At 50.1% G+C, this 24,869-nt stretch overlaps 1 long non-coding RNA gene across 1 annotated transcript; it reads left to right on the top strand.

The window, feature by feature from the left end:
* The first annotated feature begins 689 nt into the window (after window positions 1-689).
* Window positions 690-24,205, top strand: LOC140260412 (uncharacterized). Its single transcript, XR_011905543.1, has 4 exons — window positions 690-816; window positions 9,564-9,713; window positions 19,029-19,219; window positions 22,349-24,205. It is a non-coding gene; the product is annotated as an uncharacterized lncRNA (long non-coding RNA).
* The last annotated feature ends 664 nt before the right edge of the window (window positions 24,206-24,869 follow it).

Below are 24,869 nucleotides of genomic sequence, written 5' to 3' on the forward strand. Positions count from 1 at the left end.
TTGACCCTTATGGGAGCAGAAACCGTGATGTGTTTGGAGCACACGGGGCTGCACGAACTGTGAGCACAGAAAAGGGGGCTACGGCAGAGCTGGGCCATCTCGGCATGGGAAATACGACAGCCCCGCTTGGCTCTGGGTGCTGAGTTTTCTATCAGCTGCTGCTCACCTCGGTTCTCTCTCTGTGACTCTCTTGCTCCCCCCAGCGCTGCTGTAACATTTTAACCTCTCCCCCCCCCCCAAAGACCTTTGGTTCTCTTTAATTCTAGAAGTCTATGTGTGTGTGCAGGGCTATTTCTACTCCTGATAGCTCCGAATAAACAGCATATTTCATTTTCCCATGGGAAAAAGGTCAACCTGAAAGGAAAACCCAGAGCACGAGCTTGGTGCCTGATGGGAGGGGAACCTCCCTGTTAATAGTGAGTTCACATGATTTGCATGAGCTGAAGAGGGATAAATAATTAGGAAGCAGGCTGAGAGCTATAGGCAGGTTGCTCAGGAAGCTGGCAGCACAGTGACAGCCCAGCTGTCATCAATCTGCTTTGATTCCGGGTGTGAACAAGTTAGAGCTTGCACTCGTCTCAGAGCAGTTTGGGGGAGGAAGGGATGAAACCTGCGGCTTGTTAACAAGTTGCTCAGCTGGAGGGTTTATAAGCTCCGTTCTCAGTTGTTAGTTAAGCCTGAGGGGGAAGCTGGGCTCTTTTTGATTCTTGTTCTGTGCTCCAGCACTGTGTGGCAAAGAAATAGAGTTGCTCTACAGTGAAGCTTTGCTTTGCAAGCCGACTGCGTGGAGTTGCTCGGAGTGCTCTCAGCCCATGGGTGAGTTGAGGTGTTCGGGCTCCGCTTCCCTCTCATCCCCCTCTTCATGATTGGGGCCATCCCGGGGCTGCGCTCCGACGGTGCTGTGCCCCTCGATGTCCACCAGGTGGCGCCATAGCACCGCTCATCCTGCACCGCGCTCTCTCATTGGCTGCGTGTCGCCCCGGCAACGCTCCGGGCTTGGTCCTGTGCTCTCTCCCTCCGTGCCCATCACTTGGGGGGGCTCTTTTTGCCTTCTTTTCTTTCCTTTTTCCATGCTCTGAGCTGTTGTGGAGTTGTGTGGGCACAACTGGCCCCCAGTCAGACCCAATGGTCAGCTGCTATGTGCTGAGTTCTCCCTTTGTGCTGTCTGACTTGACTTTTATGCAACTGAGCAATCGTTCAACCTATCCATCACCTGTTTGGAGCAGGGAGATGCACGCATTGCATTCACTGTCATCCCTGAAACAACTCAGAGATAGACCTGGGGGCTCAGCTATGCTTCCTCCTTCCCCTCCATTGAGGGCAGGGCATCTGGGATGGGTTTGGTTGAGCTGTATTTGCACTCTGAACACAGGCTGGAAACCACCCTCAGGTTATGAGGAGTCTGAGGCTCTGAAGGCACTGAATGAGACTTAATTTCAAGGCCTTTAAGTTGATTCAGGGAACGAGCTTGACCCAGACTCACAGCAATTCTTGGCTGGCTGCATCTCTTCCTGCCCCTCCCATGCTATTGGTTCAGAGGGCTCTCCAGTCTCTAGGAAGTGCTTGATTTGTTTCGGGTAAACTCTATTTGAACCATTCCCTGAGATCTGTGTCCTCTGGTCAAGTGGTGTCATCCTGGTCTGTCTGTCCCTGGGGTTGCTTTCCCAGCCCTGTTATGCCCTGTGTGCTGCTCATGGAGAGGAAGAGGCATATCCAACAGGGTGTGACATCCCCCCCCCCTTTCTCCTCTCCCTTTGGGGAAGCTCAGCAGAGAGCAGGCAGCATTTCAGGCACCTCCTCTTGAGGTTGCGTTACCCTCCTCCCATCCAGCTCAGCCTCCCATCCAACACAGGGAATTACAGCCCTAATTGAAACCATGCCTGGGCTGTGCTCGCCTGTGAGCAACTTCTGCTCACAGTGAGGCTGTTTGCAGGGCCAGATGGGCTCTGCTGTGTCACTAGCAGGGCAGTCAGAAACTTACACCCTCCAACACAAGAGAGGGTCAGTGGGGGCTTAGATGCCACTAGTACACTGAGGGGGAGGGGGGGGGGGGCTCCTGTGAAGCTATATGGATTCAGACAGTGAAAGCTATAGGGAGTTGGTGTTCTGGTATGGAGGGACTGGGATGGATGGAGAGCGTGGTCCAGCAGCAGGGCTGCTCCAAGTCAAGGAGCTCTCACTGCCACGTGGCCTTTCCCTCTGCAGCCTTGCTTTGCATCTTGCTTTTTTTTTTTCCCCCTCCAGGAAACATCTGGAAGCTGAGTGAGAAACATTAAAAGGAGGGGAAAAGAGAAGGCAAAAAGCAGAGGGGAGGGGGGGGGGGAAAGGGATCTTGGGAACACCATACGATTTCACTTTCCTAAGACAACTGCAATTATACCTTTGAGGCTTTACCAGTCGCTGTAGATTCAAACCATGTTGGATGATGTCAGTGGGAAAATATGAAGGCCCTACTGGCTGCTCACAAGTAAAAAAGAGAGAGAGAGAGAAAAGGATCCATTTCTGGCACTTTATTTAGTGTTATGAATCAGAAGAAGGGCAGCAACCAGATGGGCTTTATCTTTATTGCTTTCCTAGGCTTTGGATGTGCCTTGCTGATCCCTTAGGAAGGGGGAAGTGCCTTCTGTGCCTGCAGGAGCCCAAAGCAAACACTTCTTGCTGTTATTTACCATGAGAATTGCTGTTTCCAGGCCAGCTTCCAGTTCTCTGTGCCTGTCTGGTGCTGCTTGGGGATGTTGGTTTAAGCGGAGCCTTGGGTCCAGCAATGGGACAGAGCTGTTCTGAACGGATCAGGATATTGCAGTCAGAATTAATGGGCTTTCCATTGGAAAAAAGCAGGAAGCTGCTGGGCCTTCAGCTGGCCAGGGGTTAAACTGTCATCAAATAGGCTTGGGAGTAAAAAATACTGCAGCTCCCATTGGAAGTAATTGGGTGAGCAGATAAAGGGGGAAGCCAGTGCCAAAAGAGGTGCACGAGAGCCATCCTGGGGTGATGTGCTGGGAGAAATGGGTGCTGAGCACAGGAAATGCTCCAGGAGTTTGGCTGGGGGAAAAAAGAGAATGATTTCCTAATCTTTTGGCTACTGAAGCTCAGGAAACTGATGCTCGGTTGGAATTTCTCAGCTCCACAACACTGAAGGCACAGAGCCTGAGTTAATAAATGAGATAGCACGGAGGAAAGTATCCAATGTAGAAAATGTGGGTTTTATCAGGAGAAATAGGGGAGAAAAAGCCCACAAAAACAGCTAAAGAAAAACCAAAGGGGAGCCCAGGTGGAAACTCAGGGCTGTGTCTCCCTGTGTCTCCCTATCCATCCTTCATTTGCTCCTCCATGCCTGGCTGATAGGCAGGAAGGTGCTGCTGAGGTTTGGCCCTCTTGGGGTTTTCGTGGCGTTGCTCCATTGTCTTGTCAAGTTTCTTTCCCCCTTGCTGTTTGAAACGGAGTGATCCTGGCAGGAGTTGGGCTGTGCAAGAGGGAATTGGTGATAAATCCAGGAGCTCATAAAACTCAAGGATGGGAGGGAGCCTCAGGGTCACTGCTGCTGCTCCCTGGCTCCAGCCCCAGATCTCTGTTCTGTCTGACTTTGAGCAAGGTTTTCCTGCCTTCTCATGGGGTCGGTGAACCCTGGGGGAAGGAGAAGCAGCAAAGGATACTTGGAGAGAGCAATGACTTTTCCAAGGATGCCAAAGCCATGGTTTTACTTTTGCTTTGCCTGAGGCCAAGCAGTGTTACAAACTCACTCACTAAGCTTGTGAGTTCTGCAGAGCTTTTGTAAAACATCATCTTCCTTCTCAAGCCCAATTGTTTGAAATGGGGCATGAACTGTTACAGAGCCCAGCTCTCCTCTGGCGCTGCTTTTGGGCTGTGTTGAAGCAGATGCAGCACACCAAGGCAGCCCAGACCCAACCATCCTGCTTGGATGTGCTTCCCCCATGCCTTGCAGTGTGCTGTAACTACAGGAGACAGCCAGGCCCCTGTTACAGCTCACTCAAGCCAATGCAAATCTGTCACTGTCTCCAGCAGGCTTGTTGTTAAGGAATGGGATTTTTGCTGCTTTTGGAGGTTATCAGTGCCAAAATTTAGTTTCCTTTCATGCTGGAAACAACAAAACAAATGTTCCTGGAAAGCAAATCCATCAGGATTGCAAGCATGGGCACAGTAACAGCTGTACTGGATTTAAGCAAAGGCATGTACTGGGGCACTGCAGGTGCAGAGAAGAAGTGGGATATGCAAGTGCTGGGTGTCACCTTCTGCATGCAGCTCCTGTTGAGCTGAGCACCAGCAATCCATGCTCAGTGCCCACATGCATGTGTTGTATCTCAGCCAGGGTACATCTCAGCCCTTCTGAGTACGTGTGTTTCTATCAGCCTGACCTTTTCAAGCTGTCTGTGGGCTGATGGCTGCAAGGCTTGTAGGATTTTCAGCCGTGGCAGTAAATAGCTTCTCCTGATATTGTTTGGAGAGAGTCAGCTTTGGCCTTTTGGTGATATGCTATAAACAGCCGACATGCCCCGCTCACAGCATCCTGAATGGCTTTGCTGGCTTCTTCTGAATCCTTGGGGGCAGACAGGAGTGAAAATGCAAACCTGAGTGCTGACAGCCCCCTTTGTGCATGGGAAACTCCTGTCCCAGTGGCCCCAGAGCACAAGTCACACCAGTCTGGGTGTTAAGTGCAGTTCTGCCAGGTCACCCCACATGGTGAGACAAGCAGAGCCTGGTGACAAATTGTCCCTGGTGTACCTGCAAATGTTGCACACCTCTGCAATGATAACCACCCCCCCAGTGCTCACTGCAGCTTTCCTAATGGCAAGAGGGTGAAAATATCATTCCTTCACTGCTATTCTTTGCACAGACTATTACCCTGTGCTATTGCAGCTCATGTTACGGCTCCAACCTCCCGGTGTGAAGCCAAGACTTGTATTAAATCATGAATGGATATTAGGCAGGTGGGGTGAAAGCCAGGGCACCTCACAGCGTGCTCCTGTTGGTGCCACTGCTGCTCTGCTGCTTCCTCCTGCACCCACTGCAGCTCTTCCTCCCTTGTGGGGCTGCAGATCCCACAGAGCACCCATGGCTGCTGCTGGTGCCCTTCAGCATAGGAAATCTGGCTCTCAGAAAGTGCAAAAAAGCCCTGAATTCCTCATATGAAAAGGACTTCAGCACTCAGATTACTGCTGTTAAATTGCTCCCTGTCCTAAAGCACATCCTGCATGCTGGCTGGGGCAGAGTCAGAAGTGTTGCAGTCTCTATCAAAGCCTGTAACTTCCACCATCCCTTTGGTGGCTGGGAATGGCGCCTAGATGTGAAATCATGAACTAAAAACCCCCTCCATGCATTGACCAAAGGAAACGAGCTGTCAAACAGAAAGATCCCCTCACTCCTTTCCACTCTGTGCTGTGTTGGGAAGGCAGCATGAGTAACTCAGCATGAATTCATCAGCGACGGCGTGCAATGCTGTTTGTGCAGCATAAATCAGTCTGGGACATGAAGAACCCCCATCTTCTTTCTTCCAGGTTTGCTCAGCACTTTATACCTCTGCAGGGAGGTTACGAAGGAGGTTTTTTGGCAGCTTAAGCTTGCTGTTAGGGCCTCAAGTATGTGCTGTCATCTCGGTGCTGTTTGCAGGAGGTTGTAATATCTCTCTTTCCTGAGCTCCAAAAAGACCCCGGTGGTATCTGTGATGCTGCTCCAGCACAAAGTGCTGCTGGAGAGGTTGGGTCTCTGTTCTCAGGGCTCTCAGCTCTTGTGCTTCTATGGCTGTTCAGGCTGCACAATGTGGGCTGTGAGTTCTGAGCAAAGAAGCAATTAGTACCGATTTTCCCAGACAGCTGCTCCCATCTGTTCTGTGGGCTATTTGTATTTGTTTGGTGTGGGCAGCAGATTTCTTGTGGGGTTTGACAGAGTGAGATGGGCCGTTTGCTTTAAGCCCATTCCTTGCTGTTGTTGCATGGAGCTTAGCTGAGGTTTCTATTTTTTGACTGCGTGATAATGCTGCATAGCACAAAACCTCCAAGGAGATGATGGGGTTAGAAATGGCTCGGATGCTTGGCTGATGAACTGCAGGAACTGAATGAGCTCTTCACATTGCTTTGCATTCAGTGCAATCATTGCACTTCTAAATGGTGCAGGTTCTGCTTAGCTCCGTGGGTATGAGCACCTTTCTTCCTCTCTTTCTCCTGTCAGATTGTAAACCCAGCTGTGGCCAGCAGACCATGATAGTGTGCTATGGCATTCAGGGCAAGAGGATGTGTGCTGGTTGGGGTGCACCTGCATGGGCTGCGTGCACCAGAAAGTAAGAAGGAAGCTGAACAGTATTTATTTTCTATTAATAAAGGTGGTTATTTGCCCATAGAGTTATCAGGAGGTGTTGCTACAACAGCCTTGCAGAGCTGGTTTCTGCTGCGCTCTGCTCTGCAGCCATCTGGAATGCATTTGGGATAGTGTGCAGCCCAGCTGGGCTCAGAGTTAACTGCACAGAAAGGAGCTGCCACGTCGTGGTGCTGCGCAGCACAGAGCTCTGATGCAATGGGTGGGAAGGGGCAGAAGTATTACATCAATCAGCTCACCCCATGGAGGAGATCTTAATGGGGGGTGATGGAAGTTGGTGAGTGAGTTGGAGATGACAGGCAAATAAGCTCATCATTTTTGTGTGATATTCACGTTCTTTGAGCTGGTAGTGAATGCAGGTGATGTAGTAGAGGGGAAACAATAGGAGATAGGGAAAGCAGGTCTTGGGGCAGCAGAACCAAGCTCCCACCCTGGGCACTGCTTCATGGTCAGGGATATCCTCCCTATCTCCATTTATGCTGTGCTCTGCAGCCTGCTTGCCTTCCTTATCGGTGTTTCAGGAAGGGAATACATCTCATCAGGCTGCTTTCTATTTGGTGTTGATTTCCATCTCATATAAAGCTTCTATTCCTCCCTTGTGACCTTCCATCCACTTCTTGAGGGAGAGTGAGGTATCCTGCTGTCTACATCCAAAGGACCACTGCTAACCTCACCTGTGAGTGCCTGACACCCATCCACTTGGTGTGCCCCAGGGCTGCCCAATACCTGCACAGGGCTGGGTGCTCTGGGGCTGCATTGTATGAGCAGTGCTGGCAGAGCAGCGGAGTCTCTACTCAGGCTGGATTGATGGGGCAGGGGATGAATAGCACTTCTGTTTGGTGTGGGGGGCTTGGGTTTCAGCTTGGAAAGGGAATGTGTGCTGGAGCAGCAGGAGAGGCCCTGGTTTACAAAACAAATAAACCACTGTGGCTTAGAAGCATGGGTAATCTGTTATTCTAAAGGGTCCGGGGATAATTTACCACCTGATGTCAAACTCTTACGTTTTGAGAGGGGAGGTAACAAATGGAAGCTGGTTCAGTCCCTTCTGACCCAGGCTATCCAAACCCAGCACAATCCTCTGCCTGTGGGGCATGGGATGGAGTGGCTGCAGCCCATTGTGGGCCATGACTGGGGATGCTGGGTCCCTTCCCATAAAATCCTCAAGGAGCAGAATAACCCAACCCTGATTATTTTCTTCAGCAGCTCCATCTGCAAAGGACTGTGGCCTTCCCTTCCCTATTTACATGACATCATTCCTGCACAGTCTGCAGTGCTTAGGCTTGGCCTTTTTGTTTGGACTACTTTAATCTTTCCATTTTCAAAATAGCTGATATTTCTAAACAGTTTTAAGCAAGAGGCAAAGCTAGCTGCTCTGTTTCCTTTCAGTATGGCACTTGCCCAACAACGCTATGCACAAGCTGCATCTGGACTGTTCTGTAACCATAAGCAATTTGGGTCTGAGATTCCTAGGAACAAAGCGTGTAATGGATGGGGCAGGCAGTGTCAGTGTTGTAAGCAGTCAGAGTGACTTAAGAGCCCGAATTATCCCCTGGCAGCCAGCTAAAATGCTGGTACTGTGGCTGTGCTAAAGGCTTTTGCAGGGATTTGGAGTGTAGTAGAGGCATCAGATCAACACCTTGCATAGTGGAGGCAACTGGTTTGCCCTTGCAAGATAGAAGCAGCGAGTTCTATGTGTTCCCAGGAACAAAACTCAGATCTTCCATAGGAGAGAAAGGTGCCTACAGTTGTTGGTTTTCTGGCACAAAGCAGGGTGAGGAGCTGGCAGAGCTCCTGGAATGGATGGCAGCTGTGACTGTGGCAGGGAATGTCCCTCAGAGGTGTCCCTGTGACATGTACATCACATCAGGGTTTCTGTCTTGGGGGTGCAGGCAGTGGTGAAGGGCTGTGAGGAGTGTGGGGTGGGCAGCTGTGATGGTCAGGATCCTGTTGCTAATGAAGATGGGCACTGCTGTGGGGGGACAGGGAGAAGGGAGGGGAGTAAATGTGGAAAGAGAGGGGGTGAGAAAAGGTAAAGGCAGGAACTCATCATGGCTTTCAGAAGCCCTTTTCTGACCTTAGCCTCTGCTCTGACCCCACTGTCTGCTCACCCTGCCTGCTGGCTGACTAAGCAGGAGCATGGCGGTGTGGGTCCCGCTGCTGAAACATTTGCAGGAGTGGCTTTGAGCACTTCCAGATGCTGGGCTGGGGTCAGCTGGGGACTCTGATGGCTGTTGGGGCTGCCAGGAGTGGGGACAAGCATAGGACAGAGCTGAGCATGTGCTTTGTGCACAGTGAAGGGAAGCGGGGCTCACCTCCTAGCATGGGGTGCCTGGTCCCAGCCTGGTGTGTGTATCTGATCCTGCAGTGCTGTGGGATGCTGAGCGGCACTGGGAGCTGAGGAGAGGGCATGGATCATCCCTATAGGAGCTAGGAGGGGGGTGCTGCTGCTGGTTTGCTTATAGGGTCTGCATCTTCATTTTGTACTGGGAGTCACTCAGTAGCTGGCTGAGTTATGGGTGCTTTGGTGATGCTGCAGGGGTATGCAGCCAGAGCCGGGAGGGAAACACTAGATGGCAGGTTGGGGCTGCATTGCTGCACCTGGATACCAACTCAGGTCTCAGAGCACGGCGATGGGCTATTGCTGGTGGCTTATAGGCTTGTGCTCACCCTGCAGGCTGGCTCTGTGGGATGGGATAGATAGAAGAGCTTTCCTGCTTCATCCATCTGTGTGTTTTCATAGAAGTTATTCAAAATTCTTCCCCTCGGGGCTCTGGGGCTCTGCCAAATTTGGCAAGGAGGATTTAGAGAAGGACTGACAGCTGTGCCAACATCGTGTCCTGAATGCATGCAGTGTACTGTGTGTGTTGTGTCCTGAACACTGTATGGGCAGAGATCTGAACTGCAAGATAGGCAGAGAGAATTCCAGCCCAGCTCTGTGTAGCCCCTCTCCATGCCTGAGTACCTTCTGGGCTGTAGAGCACAGACTGGGAAGAGCCATGCATATGGATATGGGGCAGGACCCCGTGGAAAATGCATCCCAAAATACCCCCTGCCAACCATCCTTCAGCCATCCTCAGGGGCTTTGCTCACACTGCAACACCCTGTGAACCCAGGACCATCTGGGGCTTCTCATGCAGAAACAGCTGCTGCTGAAGGATGACTTTTGAGGAATTGTTTTTCCTTTCTCTTTTTATTAAACCCATGCGAGCTGAAATCCTGCTTTTATTACTCTCCAGGGATCCAACAGGCACATGAGGGCTCATTGGAGACGTGCAGGGACTCCTTGAGGGACAGCCCATGGGACGAGAGGTGAAGATATCTTTGCACTCCCGTTGCAATTCAAGCAAGTCCCGCTGCTGTGTGCTGTTTCCAGGCTGCTTCACAAGGTCAGGACAAATGATGTGGCACGTCTTAGTGCATCCAGTTTCAAATCATCATCTGCCCCGTGCAATGCAGCTGCTCACTGACGGGGGGCGAGAGGGGCTGGAGTGAGCCTGGGCCACACACTTCGAGTGGGACACTGGAGGCTGTGAGGTGCAGAAGGATTGCACGGAGTTCCCAGGTTTTATGTGTGTGTTGCTTTGTGTGTAGTGCAGGTTTTTAGCCGCTCGGTGTCTCCGTGGGCTGCCTGGTGCTGCAGCAAAGCAGGGAGGTGAGCTGTGGAGGTCTGGGCTTCAGGTGTGCTTCTATTAGCAAGCATGAGTAGCTGTGGGTAGCTGTGATTGCATCCCAATCTCTACGATTTCTGCAGCAAAAGATGGCTAATGCAACAGAGATGGGAGCTGTGGGATGGTGCTTCTGGGCTCAGTAAGGAGCATCGCTCTGGTTGCCAAAAGCAGCAACGTGAAAATAATCAGGGCAAGTGGCAAACCAATGCATTTGGGCTGTGTGAGCAAAGAGCAGCTGGCTTGAGGGTGCTCAGTTTTTGTTCTGGTCGTTCCTTTGAATTGGGGCTGTGATGAGAACTTGCAGCAGAGCGCAGAGGTTTGGATGAGGAAAGGGTAGTCTCAATGTTGGTGTCTCCAGTGCTTGATGCACAGGGTTGTCCTGATGGGGCTGCCCTCCAGTGAGTGCTGGGATCCCCAAGTGGGGCCACGCAAGGCTCTCTGCTGCCTGTGGATCTGGGCTGTGCCTCAGCAGAAGGGAATGTTCTTCTCGAGGCTCTGCAGAGGCAGCAGGAGCTGCTCAGGCCAGCTCTCATGAGTCACCCCCAGCGCACATGTGGACCACGGCTCTGCTTCTTGCCAACAGCAACACCATGTAGCCTAGCAATCAGGAGCAACCCTACCATAAGGAACCCTAGGGAGAAGCTCTCATAACCCTATGCAGCAAACCCATCTAGCCTCGTTATGTTTGATGAGGATTTTCCAACCGGGTCTGCAATTACAGGGAAGGGATGAGCCAGAGGATCTGGGAATTGTTCATTGAGGGAGGATTGGTTCCAGATCCCAGGTTTCCAGAACAAGGCACTAAAAATGGGTGGATCCTGAGTGCTGTATACTGTGCCCTGTTTACTGTGGGTGGCTCTGGAAAGGAGAGCTCCTGCTGCTGCCCCTGTATTGTGGCTGCCCATCCATTCGGGTGATTCTCATGAACTACATTGCATCCTGCAGTAGGGCACTAACTCAGCTGCATTTACCTGTCCCTCACTGTTCCCCCAAAGGGCAAACACAGTAACATGATGGTGATGCTGAGGGGTGCCCTCTCAGTGTCCTCCAGAAGCTGTCATTACCTCCAGGGTGGAAAAACGAGGTATGAAGAGGGAAAGTAGAGACAAAGAATTCATCTGATGCAGCCTTGGGGTCAGGGCTCTGTTCTCCTCCAGGGATAGTCCTGTCTGGATGGTGCTTCCATGTGGGGTTGCTGTGAATCAAGCCTCTCCCTGGGACTTGAGCATGTGTTGAATGCTGTTATTTGGAGGGGGAGGGGAAAGGGGTGATAGCTCCGACCTGGCAAAGTCCCTCAGCCTGAAATACTGCTGTTGGAACGCACTGATTCTTGGAAAGGGAAACTTGTCACAGCTACAAAGCGGCTCTGATTGCACTTCGATTTGGAAAAGGGTTTTTCAGGTTCGAGATGGGATTTCTGGGCTAGAGCCTGGCCAAGGGAGGAAGGCAGCAGTGTCAGGAGGAAGACTGGGGGCCTGGACAGGGATAGGGCAAAATTGCTTCTCATCACTTCTGCGGTTGCCTCTGTCATAGGCAAAAAGCCTGGCAGGTCTTTGGCTTTCAAAGGATGGCTTAGAAAACAGATCAGCCCTCAGGAGCAGCCCTGTGATGAGGGATGGTTTGCTCACTCAGGCTGGCTCTAGGTGTGGGAAGAGGCACGGTGTGGAAAAACGCCGACTATTAGAGTCACCGATTGCCTGGTTCTGCAATGAGAAAAAACCCCATTAAGTGTTCCAAAATGAGATATAAATTAAGTGGCTTGGCTATGGTCATTTATGATGTCTTTCAGGTTAAAAAACTGTCCTCATTTCTAAGGATTTAGAGTTCCCACCTGCCTTTAATGGGACTATTCTCCTTGCAGCTATTGCTGCAGGTAAAGACTTAAAGTCAAGCAATAATTACTCCCAGGAAAGAAACACTGTTTTCTTGTCATGTTTCATTAAATAGTCCACAGCACGAGCCAAAGAATTAATAGCCTTATTATCTGGCCTTCAGAGTACATCATATTAAGGAGGAAAAGAAGCTCTGAAGAGTGCAGAAGGCTCCAAAGGTCCCAATGTCCCACAGCATAGGGATGTCGGGGTGTTCTGTGCCACTCAGCTCAGTATAGGTTCAGTCTAAAGGATGGATGGTGGCAGAGGGAAAGGACACCCTATGGACTATATCTGCCCCTGGATCAGAAGATGTTTCCTCTCTGCAGAGCTGAGGGTGATTTTTTCCTCCTCTCTCAGTGTGCCTGATGTGGGATGCTTGCAGCAGGTATCTCCGACTGGCATCCACGCATCTTTGCATGATGGCAGATGTCAGCTCGGGAAGTGAATGTCCCGCAGCCACGTGCTGACAGCAGGAATCTGAAATTCATCTGATTAACGCGTGGTGTTGTTGTTTCCCCTTGAGCTGGAGGAACCTGGCAGCTTCCCCATGGCTTGGAAGTACATCAAATCCCCCAAGGAAGAGAGGCAGAGTTCCCAGCCCTCCCCCGTGACTGCATGGCTCTCATGGGGAGGATTCAATGCTGTTCTTCTCCCGGACACCTGCAGATGCACTCAGGCGTGTGTGCTGTGTTGGCGGTTGGATTTCTTGTGGCTGAAGAGATTTGCTCCGTTTTAATGAGATCTGAGCAGTTCTAGGGTAGTTCTGATGATAGAATCATGGAATATCCCAAATGGGAAGGGACCAATAAGGGTTGCTGAGTCCATGGTCTGGCTGGGCCATTTGTGATAGAGGGGAAGAGGTGGTAATGGAGCACCCTGAGGTTTTTCCTTTTCCCTGCCTTTCCAAGAAGCTGCAGTAGATAGATCTCAGTGTTCAATTGACGGCATAGATATCGGTCCTGTGGTCATGCAGGGCTGAGTGTCTTTTGGACCATTCGCTATGGAGCAATCTCATGGGTTATTTTGTTTCCTAGCTAGCCTTCAGATAAGAGATGATGTCACTTCTCTTTGTTGGTCTTTTCATGAATATTAACTTGCAGAATGGAAATGAAGGGGGAAATCACTCACCTCTCTCATGGGCTGGTGTCCATGTTGCTCATTCATCAGTCCTTAATTAGCTTAAGGACAGGTCTGACAATATTTCCATCCCCTCTCTGTGGTCTGTGGAATAGAATGAGAGCCCTCAGATTGCATTCCCCCCTCCATCCTCTTTTTTCCTTTATCTTTTTTTTCCAAGGTTCTGCTTTACAACCTCTTGTAGAGCAAATGTTGTCTTTTCAAATCTGAATGGATGTAGCAGCTGTAACATTTTCAATAGCACCTTCCTCTTCTCCAAACCAATCCAGCAGCCCTACTGTTATATGCTTTGGCTTCTGTTGCTGTGTTTCCTTGCTTCCATTTCAATGCTTGTATTGCTGGAGGGACTTAAGCTTCTTTGGAGGCAAGGATGGGTGGGCCTAGGAGCTGTTGGAAGCAGCATGTTGGGTTTTTAATGTTTCAGCTCATGGAGGGGACTAAAAAAGCCCAATGACAGGAACGAGAAGAAAGCCAGGCTTGCTGTTATTAGCCAACCCATCTTCTTACAGTGCTAGGATCCATGGGGTAATATTCCCACAGTTACACTTGGGCACGGGAAAGTAGAACGTTAGCCAGAAATCGCCTTGGGTTTCTCTGAATGGGGAAAAATATAGAGCTCATGCCCTCTAGTGGCTCCATAGGCTGAGGTATGCGGCTATACGGCACTAGCAGGGTTCTTACCTTCTGGTTGCTATGGGTAGGAAAAATAATAGGGATCTCCTCCTGCCCCCTGCATTCAATGGGAAGTTCAGGGCAGTGGTTTTAGGAATATGTGACTCAGTTCTGCAGGTGTGGAGATGAGCCAAAAGGGACCAGGGGACAGAGGAGACCACTGCTTGTTGTCTGTCATCCATCCATGGGGTCTGCCCAGGACAGCAGGCTTTGCAGGAACGTGGAGCCTAAATAAATCACACGCAGCCCTGTTGTCATCTGGTTTTAAACTGCTCTGGAATGTCTAGTCATTGCCTGTCACTGGTGCAAGCCACCCCCTGACACACCCAAGTGCGTGGCTGAAGTATCTTTTAAGTCCTGGATGTTAACATATCATAACAAGAACAAAAATCCCTATAATTTAAGGCCCATATGCCTCCCCTCACGTGGACCTCCATTGGCATCTGCTTCTGATTAAACATCATTGGGTTACATCCTGAAATAACTTCAAAGATTTCTTGACTTCCATGATTTCTAAATAGCTCCTGAAGAGCATTGGAGAGCTGGTGCTGACCCAGGGGGATGAATCAGTGCTCGGTGCTCCTTACCCACCCAGAACCAATAGTTCTCCTTTTGCATGTCAACCTGAAGCTGTTTCTACTGTGAAACTTCAGGAGTTTACAATGAATACAAATGATGAGCTGATCAGAGATGAGTCCAGTGATCCACATTGCCCAACACAGCAGTGACCTCCCATTGCCTCTGAGAAATTCCTATTCCTTTGTGGTTCCAGTCCTAAAACAAGAGGACTACAACTCCTCCCCGTGTTTGTTTCAGTCCTCTTTATTCTAAATGGTTATTCTCATTCTCTCTCCAAACAAATGCTGAACATCTGCTCAAGCCCTATAATTATTTGGTGGTTGTAAGAGTGATTGGCTCTTTCCTTTGGCCACGGGCCTGTAGGGTGTCTGTCCCACTGGTGGTGATGTTAAGTCACCACTGGAGCTTGGTGGCTCTGGAATTGCCTTTTTGTGGCACATGAAGGTCAGGGTTGGATGGCTGCTGTGCTATGGGGTTGGGTAGGACATGCAGGAGGGAATATGCAGCCTCTGAGGAGGGTTCTGTTGAACTGCCCTGCTTTCCTTCAGGCTCTGTTCAAAGCATGGTGCCGCTTTCTGCCTTGAGAGCAGAGGCTCTCAAGAGGGCTTTTCTTTCAACCAAATATAGACGTATTAAAAAGCATGGCTCTGGTCTCTGCCAAGAGCTCCATTTCTGCTGGGATTTCAGAAGCTATTTAGTGTCTCCACTTCCTGGGAATCTCTTTCCAAGAGCTTTGTGTTGGTCTTTCCTCTCTTTGCTGTTGGTCCTTGGGGCGGGGGTGTGGGGAGAGTATTGAGATGCCCAGACATTGAGGAGGAGAGGAGCTGTGCTCTCAGCCAGCTGCAGAGCACAGTGCTGGGCACCATATGTAGGCTGGACCCAGAAACAGGGTTCTTCTTCCCAGTCCTGCTGCTTGGTTTCAAGCCAGAGACAACTCTGAGTGTTTTTAGTTGGGTTTGCCTCCCATTGACCCAAGTGGTTCTGTGCTCAAGATGCTCACATCCCATTTCCATTGCGATGATATCACTGAGCAGGCAAATGGCAGAGCACATCACTCAGTGTCAGTCTGATCTAAGAGGCAGAGACTCTAATGGGTTTGCACCAGAGGGCTGCTTTAGGGGAATGGCCATGCTCTGCACAAGCCAGAGCTCTGCCAAGTCTCTGTTAAGCAGCATAGCTCTGAACGAGGATGGGAGGATGCTGCTCCCTTCTGCCTGCCGAGAGGGGGAGGGATTGCTCACCAGAGCTGCTGATCCCAGACAAAAAGGAGATAGAAAAGACTCCGTCCTCACGCCTCTGTTGTGGCCTGGGTAATGTGAGTCACGCTGAGCGCCTGGGGCTCCCGGAGCTGCCTCCCTTGTGCTGTCCTCAGCTGCTTCCCTAGCACCAGGGCTGCCTCCGTGCCTGGCCAACGTGGCACAGTAATGCTTCTGCCTGGGGTTAAATGTAGGATGCAGAGGGACAGCCTCCAGCATGGGGCGGGAAGAACATGTCCCAGTACCCTGAGCTGCTCAAAGCAGAGCTGGTGTTCAGTGCAGGGCTCCAGCAGGAGCGTTCCCAAGCCTTCGGATCAGTGGTGGGACAGAGGAGTAAATTTGACACATATTTTCCATCCTCAGCTATTCACATTGCCCCTAACCTGATCCCAATTAGATACACAGAGGCAGCTGCCAAGGAACTTTTATGACTCATTTGAAAGGGAGCCTACACCAGAGCCGTGTATTCGAATCCAGCTGTCTGCACTCTGTTGTTGTTTAAAAGGACATTTGTTCTTGCTTAGCTCACCTAGGAAAGGGCCAGTGGGCCTCTGGACATGGGGGAACTGGTTGTCAGCCCAGGAACATACTGTGTATTCCATGAAACAGAGAAAGTGAGGAGCTATTGGCAGGGGCTTGAGAAGGGGACCCCTCCCTTAGAAAGTCTCATCCTGATCTATAATAACCATAGATCAACCTAAACCCTAAAGAGTGAGGATGAAAACCCTCTCCCAAATACTTGCTCTTATTCTAAGTTATTCTGGGCGATCACCTGGCTTGTAACCATGTTGGCTTTAGTATGGCACAGGCTGCATTCACCACTGACACCTTGCAAACTTTTACGAAGTAGAATTGTCCTTTGGCATCCCATCTCTAAAATTCAGTGTCCGTCCCTCACCCTTCACCTGGATTTTCATGTTTCTAAGGGACTACCACAATTTTAGCTCTTATTTTTCAACTTTTCCAATGAAACCCGGGGTTCCTGTCATGCAGAAGAGTGAGAGCTGAGTGGAGTGATGTGGTGAGCTCACTAAGCACCGTCCCTGCAGTCTCTACCTTGGTTGGGATCCCCCAGTTTCCCGGTCTCTGGCATTCTTTCCCCTGGATAGGACACCCAAAGCACCAAACCCACATCCAACATCACTAGATGGTGCTAATGCTTGCATTTTCCCCAGCTCAGCCTGGTACCCTGCAGCCTGCACCTTGAGGAGTGATGCTAAGGGCCCTTCTGGGCACCCATGTGCTGGGGCAATGCTTGGCCCACCCTTGGCAAGAGCTACTAATAGCCACGGTTACTAATAGCAGCAATTCCCATCTCTCGGCTTGTCTGCAGGCTTGTCAGGGGCAGAGCCCAGGCTCAGCACATTGCAGTGGTCCTGCAGTGTTATGCCTTCCCCACTGCTGCTCACTTTAGGGGTGCAGAGCCTGGGATGGGGCACAGGGATTGCATTCCTTCACTGTATCAGTTTTGCATTCATTTAAGCCTGTGGGGTGGTTGTCTCCGAGGGGCCAAAGCTGCACATGGGTAGGGGTAAGTGACTGTAATTCCTGGTGCTCCTTGTGCTGGTGATGGGCTGGGGACACACATCTGTGCACCCAGCTCAGAGTAGAAATGCACATCTTCTAGGTCCTATCCTCACATCACTGCTAGGGTTGGGCATCTGCGTGGGATGCTTTGTGGTGAGGACCTTCTTGTGCAAGGCTCACCACCTTTTGGGAACCCTGCTCCAAATGCCTGGTGGATGAGGCATGGATGAAGCACAGCTGGCTGAGCAGAGCCCTCCTCACTGCAGGAATGATCCTGAGGAGGTGCAGGGGCACCAGGAGGAATGAGAAGGGCTCACCCACGCGGCTGACTCAGTGCTGATAAGCAGTCACAGCCAGACACTAAACAAATGCATCTGGGAACGGCACAGAGACCTCCACATCTCATGGGGCTGAGCTGGGGAACCGTGCTGCCCTTGGAGGACACCACATAGAGCTGGTTCACTTTGGGGGTGCTGAGTGGGGATATTCTGGGTGAGCAGGGTAACAATTTGGCTGTGCCTTCCCATGCCATCAGCCCATGCTGTGGTCATTCCCAAGTGGGGAGATAACTCCAGCCAAGGACGTTTGCGAACAAGAGCCAATGTGTTCAGTAAGAGCAGCACTCACCCTGCCTGGCACCCAAAGGGTTTCAGTCCTGTATGGATGGAGAGATGGTTGGAGGAAAAATGTATCTAAAAATAATTTTTTCTTGCTGAATTAAAAAAGAGGGGCATCAATAATATGGATATTTCAAATCTCCAGAGAGCTCTACTTGGAAGGAAAGAGAAGGCAGAGCGCCTGCAGCAGAACCAAAGCTTCAGCTCACTGAATTCTCTGCTTTTTCCTTCTCCTTCTACAAAACCACCCTTCAGACCACCATTGGAAGCAATGTAGTGAAGGCCCATGAGCCTATGTGGGAGCTCAGGAAGGAAGGAGGAGGAGACCCAAGTGGCTGCTTTCTTGGTGCTGAGGATGATGTGCCCTGCTGCCATGTGCCAAACCTTGCACTGGGCTCCTCCATCCCCCATGGGCATCCCAGCACTGTGAGTCATCACAGCCATTCCTGCACCACATCCTCCAGACAGAGCCACGCTGCAGCTCTGGGCATTCTGTGAAGAAATTGCTTTCTCATAACTAAACGTCAGCATAGAGAATGAATGAATGAAGACCACAGATTTACTTAAAATCTGCAACCGATTCCTCAGCGCAGGGGAAAGTCTGGTGTTGGTGTCACATCCTGAAGCAGACGCGGGAAGGATGATCACTTGTGTTCACAGAATCCTTAAGGTTGGAAAAGACCACCAACATCATCGAGTCCAGCTGCGTCGGGGCATTTTGCTTGGACACGTCTCCTGTCTAAGAGCTTCCAACTTACTACAGTTTCTTATCCTCATGCCTAAGGGAAAGCACCAGGGACACCAAGGCACAGAGTCCATGTAGGCACGGCTGGCTGCCAGCCACCCTTGTTCTCTGGTTAATAGAGGAGCAAATGGAACCATTGTAGATAACGTGAACACTGCACAATCCCTTCGTGGCCAGAAATGTTTCAGCTGCATCGTTGTTATATATATTTTTCCTGCAGTATCTTATTTGCCCTTGGTTGTAAGAGGATTGAGCTGATGTTAGCACTGTTTCCAATTCTTTGGCAAAAAAATAAAATAAAATATGTATTTTTCATAAGAAAAAAGCATGAATAGACACTGTAGTTTTGACTGACCTGATAATAAATATAGGATAAAGCATTTGGTGTGGTTGCATTGCCTTGTTGTCATGGGCTGCAGATGGTCACTGAAGCTGTGCTCACCCCTCCCAGGTGCTAACACTCAGCCTCTGCTGGGCAGATGGAGCATAGCTGGGTAACAAGCAGGTCTTGATGGGCATTATTTGTTGGCCTGCCTTGCCTATTTAGGGACCTGACCCAAACTTGGGAGCTCAGAAACGTGGTGATCTCTGCTGTAACCATTCATGGTCTTCTTCAAATTCAACAGGTGTGCCTTTGCCACCAGCAGCAGTTTTTCTCCTTGGATTCCAGGCACCATTCACATCTCACTGTTTGGGATACAGCCATCACTACATTTATCTACCAGTCATGGAAGGATGTGTTGCTGCACTGCTGATAACCCACCAGAGGTACCTTGAGGGCTGGGATACACGCTGCTTTCTGCCCTGAGGCTGTAAGGTAAAAGATGCACCGGTGTTCATTGTAAATGAGAACCCTTTGCTTTGAACGGGGGGATTAAAAACAAAACTCTCTGAACTTCTTTGGTTATGTTGCAGAAAAAATTAGGTTTGTTTAAGTAGGGAACTGGAGCAGTTCTTTATGGCCACCGATTCCTTTCTTCCTCCTCCTGGTCTCAGTAACAAGGGCCAGAGTAGTGGACAATGTTGGATACAGCTATTTCCTTGCTGATGCTAATTGCAGCCCTTCCTGGGGAGGAGCAAGGCAGCTGATTTTTGGATAAACTGAAGGCAAAAAGAATTTCTGCCTGGGAAAAACAGAGCAGAAAACAAAGGAGTGGGAAGGGTCAGGAGTGCTGGCTGTGGGGCTCTGCAGGGTGGGGAAGGACGTGCATGGGTCTAGGAGAAATCCAAGGGGAAGCATAAGGAGGCAGAAAGGATTATTTGCTAATGGAATGAGCCAACGTGCTGCTAAAGACCCAGACTGTCACTGTTTGATGCAGGGCAGGGCTGGCTGTGGGGCTGGGCACGTTGTTGGGTAGTTTGGGATGGTCCCAGGTTGGTGCTGGGTGCGCTGAGAGCCTCCTGATGCTCCGTGAGACCTGGGAGAAGTGAGAAGGAGCACGAGCAAATGTGTTTCCACTTAGCTGCTCTGAAGAGCCAAATGATGTAACTGCTCGAAGCCCCGCACTATGTTGGCAGGAGGAGCCCAGTGACAGCTCCAACTGTAAGTTCCTGAGCTAACGAGCAGAAAAGTTGAATAAAACTTTTTTTTATTTTTATTTTTATTTGGCTTTTTATTTGGCTTAACATAGCGATCCTTCCCAGGGCTGTTCCTTCAGCTGTTCATCTGCTCAGAGAACAAATCCAGGCCCAAAAGATGCTGGCTCCTCTCCTCTGGGTCTAATGGGGTCAGAGCCAAGGGGTCAGTGCCCATTGGGAGCAATGCTTCTGAACGGTGCTGGTTGCTTTGCTTGGTGCTGGATTACATTCCTGCTCCAGGAGAAGCACTGTGCCATCCTTTCTTCCAGCCTTTAAGGAGTTAACCACAATTATTATTACTAAGGGTGGGTTTTTTTTTTCTCTCTCTCTCTCTCTGTGTTACCAGTAAAGAATGTTTTACTACAGCTCTCCACACAGCCACCAGCCTCCAAATGGACCACGTTACAGTAGGGCTAAATACTGTGTCAGGGACCATGTGTTTCTTGTAAGATGGGCTCGAGCCATGCATGTGTAGGAAATTGTTTATCTCTTCTCCCCCCCCCGCCTTGCCCCTTTTGCTGCCTTCATCCTCCCATGGGCTGTGTGGATGGCTGGGATGGGAACTTTCCTGTGATGCTGGCAGAGATTTTTGCATGCAGGCTGCTGTGAGGGCTGAGCTTTGGGTGGGACAAAGTGTCCCCACATCTGCTGGGTGACACTTAGGTCCTGCTGTCCCCAAAAGGTACTGGGGTGCCCTGAGGCATTGCATCATGCATGGAGGAGCACCACAGCTGCCTGGGGAGCCCTCTGCTAGAGGGTCTGGAGAGAGGCTGTGACCAGAGCATGGTTCTGATGTGTGTGTTTGGGAGTGAAATTTGGCTGGAGGGGTGTTGCTGCCCTGAGGTCAGGGTGGAGGTAATGCCATCAAGGTGGACTGAATTCAGCATGGATTGGGTCTGTTGGCCATGCTACTCCAAGCACTGCTGTCACTATGGCCCTGGTGGCACACACTGCTGCTCTTCTGTCTATACCATTGTGCTTGGGGAACAACAGAATGTGCCCCCTTGCAGAATGGGGCACATTCCTTTCCTGCACAGCTCTGCAAAGAGGGATGGCAGGGAAATCTGAGCTTCCCTCATGCCTTCCTCTCCCTATCTGTCCATCTTGACGCCATCCCAAAATACTAAAAGGCACTTTTCCTTTTTACTGTCCTTGCTTTCTCCTGGCCACTGATCTGCACAATAGCCTAATTGTACATAAACATCTGATTTCTTTTACTTTGCCTCGGTAATAGCTTGTAGCAACTCCTTCCAACAACTATTAATACTGTGCTATATATTAGATCCAGACTTCAGATCCCCAAATGTGATTGTCTTCAGAAAGAGGGGGAAGGTTGAGAGGAGATCTAACGTTCACCCTCTGGTCAATCTTAAATATAGCATAGGCTGCATCTCCATATGAACTCAAGTGGGGCTCTTAATGCTGAACACCTTGGACTTCTGCTGTGAGAGATGATAGATAAGGCCCTGCTCAATCAGAGTGATGATCTCTCACCATCAGCATCCCACTGCTTAGGGAGGGCTGGCTGACCCCAGGGCAGCTCTCCTCCCTCTGCCTTTTATGTGGAGTGGAACAGAGCTATAGCAGATCAAGATCTGCTCCCTTTATAGGGGAAAAGCATGAGAGCAAAGAGATGGAGTGGTCAAGGTGGCTGGATGGTGCTGCTGCAGAGGCAAAAATCAGCTAAAACATAGGGAAAAAAGAAAGCCAAAATATAGCTAAAAATAAGCATCATGCATAGCCCTTGTTCCTTCCTGCTGTGGAATAGGAGAATTTTGGAGCAATTCTGTAAATACCAGCTTGTGCTTTTAGCCTAAATGCTCAGGAGCTGCAGGCTGACAGGCCAGGTCAGAGTGAGGGGAGTGGGCAGCACTTGGGGAGCACTTCTCATTGGGGAATCGTCTTCTCTGTCCCAAGAGAGAAAATCCACACAGGTTGTAATGAAAGGAATCATGTTAGCCCTGATTGTATTGCTGGGAATGAGAAAATCAGCTGGGATTCAACCTTCCAGCTGGTCATAATCACTGGGAAGTGCCCCTGCCCTTCCTTGCTGGGACACAGAGATCCAGAACTTAAGACCACAGTTCTGCAAAAATTGAGGGCCCGTGTCCTCAGCTACATTTGAGGTTTCTTCCATTGCTGCATGGCATGCAAGCGTGCTGCTATCGGGTGGTCTGGTTTGCTGAAGCTGCTGCTCCAAAGCAGGGGCTGCTCTGTGCATCACTGCACTCTGCAGAGTGATCTATCAGAGGGCACTGACAGACTTGGCTTGGAGAGAGGTCTTTGAGGAGTGTTTGGAGCTGTCTGGTAGGTTTTCAGGCATGGTCAAGCTGCTAAAGGTGATCACATTCTCCCTTTTCTTCACCAGAAACAGCGGTTTGGTGATTTCCTTTGCTCTGTGTTGCTTGCTGCTGGACCGGCTGGGTAAAAGAGAGTGGCTGCACATCTTCCTGCACCTGGTGGCTGGAACTGTTGCAAGTCAGCCCTGTGCCATGGGTTGCCCAAGTTCTTCAGGTGATAACCTTCTGCAGCAGCAGCTGTGCTCAGAATTTATTGGGCTGCAGCTGGGAATCTTTCTCTTTGATCTGTCTCTGCTATTAAACAGCTTCTGATAACACCGCCGAGCTCACATCAAGGAGGGGAAGCCAAGCAACCTCAATTTTGGAGCTGAGCAGCAGTGGGGAGCCTATCTTAAAGCTGCATCACCTCACCAGCTTCAAAAGTGAAGGAGCTCCTTTTATTGCATTGAGCTGCTCTCCAGGAATGATTAAAGTCCTGTAAACGAGCACCTTCCTCATCACAGAGCTGTCTGCTGACAGGGTGCCAAGTACAACAAACCCAATCCAAAGCATCATCCCCTCCATGGGGCTAATTGTTGTTGCCTTGTCTCTTGAGCAAGAAGAGTGGTAAGGGAAAGCAGAACCTGGATACACATCCCTGTACAGAAATAACCCCTGAAATAGCACTGAAAAGCAATTGAGGAGTTGGTGTATGGGATTCAGACAGAGTAAAGGAGATAACCGGCAGCGAGCACTGGGAAATAATGCCCTAAATTCCCTCTGAGCCCGTTCATCACTGTGGCTTCGGTGATCATCTCAGCAACAAATACCCTTATCATCCAAGTGGAATTGGATGTTAATGACCTGTCTGTTATTTCAGAGGGAGATGGACTGGAACCGGTGGGTAATTGGTAGGAAAAATCACTGGGTACAGTAAAGAGCTGATGCTACTGGAGTAGTTACACCATGAGAGAGGGAGATTAGGGAGCTCTGCTTACTACAAGGGGCTTATTCATCCTGAATAAATGCATTAGCTGCCCAGGGCTGTCCTCCTATGCCCTTGTTCCTGTCTGGTGGGATCTCCCCACCACAGCTTACCCTGTTTTTCCCAATGAACAGCAGAGATACAGCCTGGCAGAAGCTGATAGAATCATAGAACACCCAGAGATGGAAGGGACCCATAGGATCATCGAGTCCAACTCCTGCTGTTGAGATGATCACAGTAAGGAATAACCTGCTCTCTCCAAGCTCACACTGATGTATGTGTTTATTTTGGAGTTCTCTCAGGAAAGACCATAATTGCTCTAATTTCTTAATTACCGAAATTATTCAGAATGATTCTGCAAACACCTCTGCCCTGCAATGTTTTGCACAAGCAGCCTCCCAGGTTGCAGCAGCGTTAGGATTTGGGTCTGTTTCTCTGCTGGAAGGATTCGCTGTGTTCACTGCCATTTCTTCTTGCCATCACGTTAGTGGGGCAGCCTGCAGCCCTTAGCAAAAATAGGATAACTGGAGAGCATCAGGGGAGAGCTAGAAGCAAGTCCAGAGGTAAAGCCTTGGCTCTGTTGCAAAGAAGAACAGCTTTGCTGGGACTTGATGCCTGTGCTTTTTCTCAACAGTTTCCCATTCCCACCTTGCATTTCCCAGCTAACGGGACCAGCACCAGTCATGTTTCGGTGAGCACACCTGCTTTATAAATTAGCTCCCAGGAGTATTTGCAAAAACAAAGCTGAACTGCACAGGCCACGGGACTGGGTTTGCTGCAGAAATACCAGCACGTATTCATAATAAAGCAGCTGCATGCTTTGCCCAGCTCTGTCTGTAACTTCCCGTCATGTCCTGTACCTTTCTGGGAAGAAAGAATGGGTGATGGTGGTGGGAAAATTGCTTCCTTGAGCCAAGAAGGATTTTGCAATCGCTCTTGATGGAGCTGGGGCTGCTTTTAACCCTACGTATTCCACATGTCTCTGTATAACCCTATGGGTTTTCCACTGTTGTAGGTAGCGATGGAGAAGAAAGAAAGGGTGAGTAGGATTTAACACCCAGCCAGAACTGTGCATAAGGGTCAGCCCTATGCTCTTTATGCACAGTAGGCACCACTGCTGCCTGTTCCCAGCATCACCTCAGGATGGCACAGGCTGGGGACCGTGAGTGATGAGGAGCTCTCGTGGTGCCCTTTCAATTTCTTCCCTATACCTGCATGAAATGCTGCTGACTGCTCCACCAGGAACCAAGGCAGTAATCCCAGCTTGTCACTTTCCTTCGCGTGGGAGACCTTTTGTGCAAAAACCCATCAGCAGAATGAATCAAACGCTGTGGTTGTGGCCCTGTTCCCACGTGCTCCGTGTGCTCTTCCTCTTGACTCACCAGTGGGGAGGCGATGTCATGGGGAAGCTGTTGTGGAAATGCTTAAATTGATTTAATACCTAGCTGCATTGGAGCAATAAGGTGTTCCCTCCTCGTGCCCAGGAATGGCAGAATGTCTTCCAGCTGCCCTCAGAGATGCTGCTGGCAATCCATGCCAAGCCTGAGAATGAAAGCTTTGGCAACATCCTGGACCAAGCTCTGCTATCTTTCCTATTGAAACGCATGTGGATTCCTGCAGACAAA

The sequence above is a fragment of the Excalfactoria chinensis genome, chromosome 18, assembly GCF_039878825.1.
Source record: "Excalfactoria chinensis isolate bCotChi1 chromosome 18, bCotChi1.hap2, whole genome shotgun sequence".
NCBI classification, from domain to species: domain Eukaryota; kingdom Metazoa; phylum Chordata; class Aves; order Galliformes; family Phasianidae; genus Excalfactoria; species Excalfactoria chinensis.